The sequence below is a fragment of the Thermobia domestica genome, chromosome 2 (assembly GCF_964235325.1).
Source record: "Thermobia domestica chromosome 2, izTheDome1.hap1.1, whole genome shotgun sequence".
Classification (NCBI taxonomy): Eukaryota; Metazoa; Arthropoda; class Insecta; order Zygentoma; family Lepismatidae; genus Thermobia; species Thermobia domestica.
This window is the reverse complement of record NC_137455.1, coordinates 173,802,095-173,812,361: the sequence shown is the minus strand read 5'-3', so window position 1 is coordinate 173,812,361 and position 10,267 is coordinate 173,802,095.

Sequence of the window (10,267 nt, the reverse complement as noted above, 5' to 3'; positions counted from 1 at the left end):
GAAAACTTCGCACGTGTCTCTAAGAGGAAGTGCTTTATCTGAAGATGTCGTATAAATTTGTAAGTGTAACTAACGTCTGCAAAACTTCCCACATACAAAGGTAAGTGTAAAGTATATACTAATTGAACTGAGTTTGATACTCTGGGAATATGGGGAGAAACGAATGCAAACTGTATGTGCTCATGTATGTTGTAGATAAGATTAAAATTGAAGGGGTAACTTGGATCACAAGATAAGGGTAACATTGATCAAGCGATGAAATGGATGGATGAAGCTACATTCTGTAACTGGCTCAAAACCATCTTTCTACCACCAGAACAGTAGTTAGGAGGGCAGAGGCGAGGGGAGCGGTCGCCCCGGTCGCTGATAGTAAGGGGGCGCCAAAAGAGCAAGAAGAAAAGTGTTGGACATGAGTAAATGTACTATTAAAAATATTGGCGCCCTATAAAATCAATATTGCTGTCGGTTTGCAAAGAACTAGATTTGTTAAGAATTTTCTTGCTCGCTCGGCTCGCAACCTAAAAGTTTCAATGACAGTCACAAGTTTTTATTCTTACTTAAAGAAAATAATTATATATGATTTGTTAATGACGATGTGATATACAAAGTGCCGAGTGATCACATAGTGTGCGAGCAGAAGCATTTTCAAAATCAGAAACGGTCAAAGTCTGAAACACGAGTGAAGCTTTCTGATGGTGATTTTGCTCAGTTAATCACGCTTTTCTACCCAATCAGATTAATCACGACGATGTGAGGAGTAAAGAGAGAAACGCAAACTGCTGTTTGCGCGGAATATTAAAAATAAAGGTAAACAAGGGGAATAATAGCATTTTCGAACTTGAAGCAGTTGTAGAATAAGAGCTTAAGGAGTCAGAACTTATTTCGTCTTTTTCAAAGACATCACTAGCAGTGATATCTTTTATTCCATTCACATATGAAATGCTTCCAATGAATTAATTTATTGGAATCATTTTTCCATCAACTATTTGTATTGTCAGGATTTTTTTTTTTTTTGTACGTATCTAGTTGTGTGATATATATAACTAACTCTATGGCCTATGGAACCCGGAGGTTCAATGCCGCATTCACAAAAGCTCTCCACTGACTTCTATCCTTAGCTAACTGCATCCAGTTTCTACTTTGTATTCCTATCTCTGCGAGATCCATCTTAATATTGTCCTCCCATCTGCGCCTAGGTCTTTCTAATGGTCGTTTTCCGATTGGTCTTCCAGTCAAGACTTTGAAAGCGTTTCTACTTTCTTCCATTCTAGCTACATGACTTGCCCACATAAGCCTCCTAGACTTGACGACCCTAACAATGTTGGGTAAACCGTATAAATTATGTAGTTCCTCGTTATGAAGTTTCCGCCATTCCCCATTCCCGTTCCTCTTGGGTCCGAATATTCGTCTAAGGATCTTGTTCTGAAATACTTTCAGTCTATGTTCTTCCCTCAGAGTAAGCGACCATGTTTCGCAACCATACAGAACAACAGGCATGATTATCGTTTTGTATATTTTAAGCTTCAAATTTCTCGACAGAATTCGCGACGACAAGAGATTTTGAACCGAATAGTAACACGAATTCCCTGGTTTTAGTCGACATTTAAATAAATGAAATCTTTGAGTTTTACGTCCTACGGTTATGCCGGTTAAGCTAAAGGAGACGGTGTTATGAGAAATGAGTGAAATGGTTGAATGAAGAAAGCGGGAGGAAACGCGAGAACCCCGAAAAAACCTACGAGCACGGTGTTTGTCCACACGGCACGAGCTGAGCTTAAACCAGGGACCCGAAGCACCGGAGGTGAACGCTCTACCATTGAGCCACCGCGCCCCATATATATATATATATATATATATATATATATATATATATATATATATATATATATATATATATATATGTTATTTAATAATAAGTAAAATTAATTTCAAAACTTCAATTCATTAAGAAATTAAGTAATTTCTATAATTTCAAACATATGTAGCAGCCAAACTATAGTTTGGATTTTAAATACAAACATTAAACATTTTATTCTTCACTTCCATCCAATATTGAGAAATTCTCAAAGAAGGCTTCTTCTAATTTCCGTTCTGTTTCACAAAATACATTTTACTGTAAAGGAATCCAAAATGCTATTTGTGTGGTCATATACAGGATAAAATTACAAAGGTTTACAATTATTAATACAAATTAATGCCGTCACTCATTTCGAACGTTTGAAAGTATAGTTTCTAACGTATTTAAATTTCATTTCTTATCAAGACTATGAAATGTTGTAAAGAGCATGAGGGAAATTCCATTAAAATTTTCCTACCGTAAAGAAACTGTGTTATACATGGAATTGGTGAACGCGGGTGGTGGCGTTCGAAAGGTCTGGATCCCCTGAGCATAGCGGTGATGTCAGAAGTCGGGCCTTGGCCATGAGGCCCCAGAAGTGGGGATCCGAATTTTGGAGCACGTATCCCTTCTATTCGTTTTAAACATGTAGCTGTTAGACATAGGTTGTGGCGTTGGAAAGGTTCGGATGCCCTGAGCAGACGAGTGTTGTCAGAAATCGGGCTCTGGTCCCAGAAATTTACGACTAGGCACCATTCTATTTCTCTTTTTAACATGGAGTTTTTGGATGCAAATGGTGGCGTTGGAAAGCTTCGGGTCCCCCCAAAAATTTGGGCTCCGGTCTCCTCTATTTGCCTATTGAACACGGAGTTGTTGTACGATGGTGGTGGCGTTGGAAAGGTCGGGGTCATTTGAGCACAGCGGTAATCTCAGAAGTCCGGCCCTGGTGTCGAAGCTCCAGAAATGGGATCCTGAAATTTTGGGATCGGCTCTATTCAATTTCTCTTTTAAGCATGGAGTTCTTGGATGCAGGTGGTGGCGTCGAAAAGGTTCGGGTCTCCTGAACATGATGTCAGAAACCGGCCTTGGCCCCGAGGCCCCAGAAATGTGGTTCCAAAGTTTTGGGCTCAGGTTCCTTCTATTTGTCTATTAAATATGGAGTTGTAGGACGGAGGTGGTGGCGGTCTATGTTTAATAAACAAATAGAACCCGAGCCCTAAATTTCAGGACCCATTTCTGGGTCCTCGGGGCTAGCCCGATTTCTGACATCATCGCTGTGTTTAGAAGACACGGATCTTTCCAACGCAACCACCCATGTCTAACAACTCCATGTTTATAGACGTATAGAAGAAACGCTGGCCAAAACTTCGGGACCCAATTTTTGGGACTTCATGGCTAGGGCCCGATTTCTGACATCATTGTGCTCAGGGGTTTCGGACCATTCTAAAGCCAATACTCGCGTCCACCAATTTAATCTCTAACATGGGTTCTATACCTTTGGAAAACCGGCTCCATACTCTTTCCATAATTATCCAAGTGGATTTGTACACAACCAAAGGTAGTTTTGTCAAATTTAACAAAAGGTTCAAAATAAGTCTCTTGAAAACAGCTCTTATTTGTAAAAGAATACATAATAATAACTTTTGGCTGTTGCAATGGTCTGTCCAAGCAGCTTGATAAAAATTCAGCGAAATGTAACAAAAGCTGTTTCTCTTATGTTAAAAAAAAAAAAAAAAACTTGGTAAATTGAGTGTAGGGGCGATGAATTCTACTTTCCCTCAGAGGCGCCGAAATCTCTAGCTACGGCTCTGTCTACCACACGCGAAACGTTTAGAAGGTCGAAAGATGCTAATCGGTGACAATTTGTCATCGCATTTGGATGCTGAAGTGTTGTCATTGTACGCTGAAAATGCCATTGATTTTATTTGCTTGGTTCCTAACTTCACACATCTTTCCCAGCCACTGGATGTTGCGTTTTATAAACCCATGAAGGAAACCTGGTGTGCATATCTCACTGATTTCAAAGTTCAAAATCCAAGATTAAGCACAGTTCTAAAGAAGATGTTATCTACTCTACTGACGAAAACTCTGAAAAAGATAGACACAGCAGTAGCAAGTACCACACATACTTACGATCACAAATACAACATGATATCAGCAATCAAGAGAAATTTGATCAATGGATTCCGAACGCGTGGGATATGTGCCATTCATCGTGAACGGATTGCCCACAGAACATGCTGCAGAAGATCCCATCCATGGTGTCGAAGATGCTTTAACTACTCTGCTCAAAGAACAGCGATTCGGTACCGGTACGTCAAGCAAACTACCCAAAAAGAAGAAAAAAACTGGATGTTACACTTGGATGGCGTTACGTTCCATTTACACTAAGTGGGACTTTCAAAATTACTGTATGTCCAAACATGAAGAGAGCGAAAACTGTATTTTTGCAGTTACGTTCTTCTGGTTCTCATGCAACGATATGAACCTACGATATACTAACGGACATTTGCTTCCCTTTTTCTAGCTCTTACGGTTAGTTTTCTTTGATATTGAATGACAAAATCAAGGATGATCAAAGTATATCCCCACACCAAGTATAACTTTGATCACACACATTTCCTTTCTTTTTCTCGGCAAGTGAAAAACAATTTGACTTTACAATTACAGAATATTTAGATATAGCAAGACCGATTTGTCGTGCTTCTTTTTAAAATTTTCTTTCTAATATGGAAAGACACGGACCTAATGACTTTTACAAATGAAATTTGATCAAAATATCCTCATGTCACGGTACCAGGAAACATACCCACATTTTTGGCGGACAGTTACACTTATTATTTTTCCTAAGTAAAAGCTACCTCCTTGGTAGATAGATAGTGGTACACTTTAACCCTTGGTAAAGCATCACGTATTGTTTATTGCTCCCTTATAAATAATACTCTTATCTTATCATTTCCTTTTGTTTTAACAAATAAACCCCTCAAAAGTGTGGCATTATTTCGGACTCACTTCTGAAAGTGCTTTTCTTTTATTCGTAAAATTTACTTACTAATTTGGTATTATAAATAAAAATAAAAATAGAAGAAACAGGAGAAAATGATATTTTTTTCAATGTATCTATTGTAACAACATTATTAATAAATTCTGTAGTAAAATTGTGAAGCAAATATACCTAGGAGTATGCATTGGGAGTGTGCATTAATTTTAAGGGATTTCTTGGTAACAATACGTCTTTATTGTGAATTTTTTAAATTTTTTAAATTTTATTTAATTTAATTTAATTTAATTTTATTTTATTTTATTTTATTTTATTTTATTTTATTTTTTTTTATTTTTTTTATTTTATTTTATTTTATTTATTTTTTTTTTTTACAAATTGAGCTTCCTTCATCGAGTAAAATTTCCAGTTCCTCACCTTCAAACTTTATCGACTAGCTTGGACGTTCCTCATCTTCAATGTCAAAATCATGTTTTTTTTTTTGTTTTTTTTTTAATATATATATATATATATATATATATATATATATATATATATATATATATATATATATATATATATATAGCGTCGATACCAGTACTCACATTTTGCAATTGATGGAGCATAATCACCATAAGGTTCCGACGGCATTTATGTCTTTCAGTAACACATTTCTACAAATGAAAGCATAATAATAATAATAATAATAATAATAATAATAATAATAATAATAATAATAATAATAATAATAATAATAATAATAATAATAATAATAATAAAGCTTCCTGCAAATTGCGTTTTGAAGGCATACAAGTTTACATATTCAACATTCAAAAAATTGTCATTTACACTTTCGCAAACTAACACATAGATCAACTGATAACTAATACTACGTGTTGATGCTTTGACATAAAGTTAGCAACATTATGCCCGGATGAGATGTTGTACTTGTTACGCGATCTCTTAGAAATTCGTTAAAATTAAAAGCAGTATATTTACAGTGTCCACACTCGGATCCTGTAGAACCAAATTCAAAGCATAAGATATACGCCATCCGCACTACAACTCTATATTGTGGGCGATCCTGTATCTACATTATCCACACACAACTTGTTTTAAGAATGAAATATTGTTGCTTCCTTCGTCCCTCAAGGTGTATGATAGTAAGTGACGTGACGCAATAGGTGTGAGATCAAAATTGGGGGACTCAAATTATGTTCGTTAATTTATTCTTATTGTTAATTAATACACTACATACGTGTATAAAAAATAAGAACCGATTTAGAAAAAACGCTAAAAGACAATTATAAAAGAATAAAAACAGACGATAATAATAATAATGATATAGCTCTTAGAAGCAGAAAATAATTTGCTATAGGTAAATAATTATGTATAGGTAAAAAGAATTTTTGAAGTTATGCCAAACCGATCAAATTAATGTCATATAATTTTTTTCAATGATAATTTTATGAAGCATTAATATGTTTGGGTTCGCACAACTTATAGATAATCGTAATAAATGACGTTAAACTTTTTAGAATTGTAAATAATATTGAGGACAACGATAGGCTACAAGATGACTTAAATAGAATCATTATGTGGTACAAGGATAACGATATGAGTATCAATTGTCTGAAAACGAAGTGCATGACTTACAGTAACAAATCACAATCCTATGTAAGTCAATACGAAATACAAGGTACTGTAATACAGAAAGTTGACACAATAAAGGATTTAGGTGTAACATTTCACAGGTCACTACGCTTTGGTGATCATATACAAAATGTATGTAATGAAGCAAGAAAAATAATTGGTTACCTGTTTAATCAATACTTTGCTTCCTGTCAATCAAATACATATGTACTCTTATATAAATTACTGGTAAGGTCGAAACTAGAATATGTATCAGTGACTTGGAACAGCCTAACAAAAACTCTCGTAAACAAACTTGAGATGGTGCGAAAGTGTTTTATTAGAATACTGTGTTTTAAGTTAGGACTTGACTATTATTCTAGCGCGTATGAATTTTGAACGACTGGCTGACAGAAGAAAATTGATTGAATCTGTATTTGTAGAAAAATTACTTGACAACCAATGTACCTCAGGCTATATTTCAAAAAATATTGATTTTAAAGTTCTAACATTTGGTACAAGGTGGAAAAATTATATTGCAACCGCATAATAGAAAACATATTTTAATCTGTAGGATTTTAAAAAGCTATAATGAATGCATATCTTAAAATATGACTTTATTTTAGAATTTTTAATATAACAGTAGTTTTTATTTTTTCACTTTTAATTTTTGACACTTCTTTGTTTTAATAATTGACGTACACTATACTGTCAGTATTTTTATTATTAATAATTTAGGTTATAGATGTAATCATAATTTTATCACTTGTATTATATATTTATTGCTAAAGTAATGTAGAATAAGACAAAAAATAGAATTTGCTGTTCTCAGCATGTAAAAATAAAGTTTATTATTATTATTATTATTATTATTATTATTATTATTATTATTATTATTATTATTATTATTATTATTATCTGCTTTTTAGTGTTTTTACTATCTTCTTTTACCTTTTGGTGCCTTTTAAAGTCAGTTCATATATATTTTTTTAAAAGTTATTTTTTGTTTTTTAGTGTATTTTTAGGTAGGTTGTTTTGTTTAAAAACTTTTCAATTATTGCATTTTAGTTCGTTTTTGAGGTCTGTAATATGTAGTAATGTGTAATGAAGAAATGTGTAATATTTAATGATCAAGTTATTGAAATATTTTATTATTATTATTATTATTATTATTATTATTATTATTATTATTATTATTATTATTATTATTATTATTATTATTATTATTATAGGTAACAACCTTCTTTGAGAATAAGCTCAATACATGAGTGAAAACCGCAAACAAATATCACGTAGTCTAAAATGTAGTTAGCTTTTTGCGCATGAGATGGCGTTAGTATTCCAAATCGCAAAGTATATCAGTCGCAGGGGGTCTGGTCCGGCTTATCAAAGCTTATTCAAGCAGCGGGTCCTGCTTATCCAAGCTTATTCAAGCAGCGGGTCCTGCTTATCCAATTTTGTGGGTATAAAATTTTCAATACTCTATTCTCCAAAAACACTTGATATTTGGCGGGAATTTTAAATTTTGGAGGGAAAAAAATGAAATAGCATGAGGCGCGAATTTTGAATATTGTGTTGAACGTTCTCAAGATAGATTATAACATATAACCACATGGATAAATACAAGGTCCCATTGTCTTTCGTTGAACATGAGTATCTTGAGACCAGAAGAAGTACATACATAACCAACCGTAAAATTCTGGAATTGTCAAAAAAAAAAAAAAAAAAAAAAAAAAAAACTCGTAATTGTTCGCTAGAACTCGAGAAAATTTTCTTGGTACAATTTGATTGGCAAAACACTTTCGTGTCACACGTCGAACATTTAGTTTGAACATTTTTTGAATCTTAATATTGTAGTTACGGGTCATAGTCAAGGTCATTTGTGGGAAGTTATGCAATATTCTTGATACAATATGATTGGCTGACCCACTTTCAAATCTTTGTTCAAAAAATTTTAATAGGTTTCAAAATTTTTGCTTAAAATCGATCGATCACTGTTTTAAAATTTTAATTTGATAATTTTTGAGCCTTAGGATTATAGTTAACGACTCGTAGTATAGGGCTATTGGTGGGAAAAAGTTATCAATTGAAACTAATAGGCAATTATTAACACCTTCAACTTGAGTGAATCCTCACCGATATTATAGAAATACTTCCCGTTTCCTCCCTAGGTTCAGAATTTTTAAAAACTTTGAAATGCATGTTCCCTTATCATTAATGAAGAGTCGGTATGCCGAGTTTCATCTCTGTAACTTTAGGGCTTAGTGAGGTATCAATTCTTGATAGAAAATGTATTCCCTCTTGTACCCTTCACTCCTTAGAAAACATGTTTTAAGATTTTTTTTTCTTTTCTCTTGCATCCGCAACAAAAAGAGTAGTATGTAAAAATTTAACGTTTCTCCTATAGTACAATGGACTGAGTGATGATGAATCAGTCACTTCTACTCTTTTATTAGTATAATAGTGTAATATCTAGATACAAAATAAACACATAACGTGGTCTTTATTGTGTTTAGTAGCATACTTGAGGAACTCTTAAAGCCTTTTAGTGGAATAATCTAGGATTTGGCGACTCTGTTAGACTTGAAACCAGGTTTTGTTATGCAAAACACAGGAATTCTTTTGTGGGTGGGAGAGAAACAGCCGCTAAAGAAAACCTGTCTCCACACGTGCCACAACAAATGTACTCTGGTTTTATAGAAGACGTCATATGGACAATCATACCGTGGAAATTAATTTAATTTGTCTGCTTATCCTTTAGTACGAATAAATTTGTGGGTGTATGATAGATGCTTTTAAATGCTAAGGCTATACTATTACATTCAATGGCATACAACGCAACAAAGCAAATCAATTAAAATCTTGAATCAGAGCATTGTAAATTCAAATATCGACGTGACCTTCAGGAAAGTTTTAAAAGAATATTGTTGGAGATATTTATAAAATATGTAGTTTCTGGCAGGAGCTCATGTGGGTTGGACCTCACATTCAGCTGTAGGTTCACATTTTATATAACCTCGCTGCTGAAAGAAACGCTAAACTCAAATAAAATTCATACAATTAGTCTTGTGCACGAGAAGAGAAATGAGATTTTCTCCTCTCGTCTCGTAAATTCTATAAAGTCTCGTCTCGTTTTGTAAATGTATGTACAAATTTCTTGCCTTGATTTTTCTTAATTTTATCTAGAAGTTATCAGAATTCCTCCGCGTCACAAGAGGTCCACGAAGGGTGTGATATACGACAGGCAGTCAAAATGTTCCCGGAATGTTGTTCTGGTTTTTGCATTTGTGATGCAATCAGGTTTTTGCATTTGTGATGCAATTACAATGAATCTTGTACAATACAGCCCTTAGGCTGTCTAATTATGAATTTGACAAGTATTAGCAAGTCATAACAGGTAGTATCTGAGTAATGTAGCTGAACAAAGGAGCATATGATGATCAATTGGTGCAATTTAACAGATCGAGTAACCCGCAAACATCATATTCATATGCATATTGAGGAAAATTCATTTCAGAGACTTTGATAGCCTTAAACACAGCTTAGCACCGTTCGGATGTTAGGCTCTTCAAAAACCAAAAATTAAGTCTTTCCGTTTAGCCAACGCCGAAGAGATCAAAACTAATGCGACGTCTGAAGCTCGGAATATACTGAAAGAGGACTTTCGTCGGTGTTTCCACCAATCGCAGGAGCGGTTGAACAAATGTGTGTGCGTGTGTGTGTGTGTGTGTGTTCCTAAAGTGCCAACTTTGAAGGCGATGACGTAAATGTGTACTTATATTGTGGCAATAAAGAGCTACAACAGAATTACGGGAACA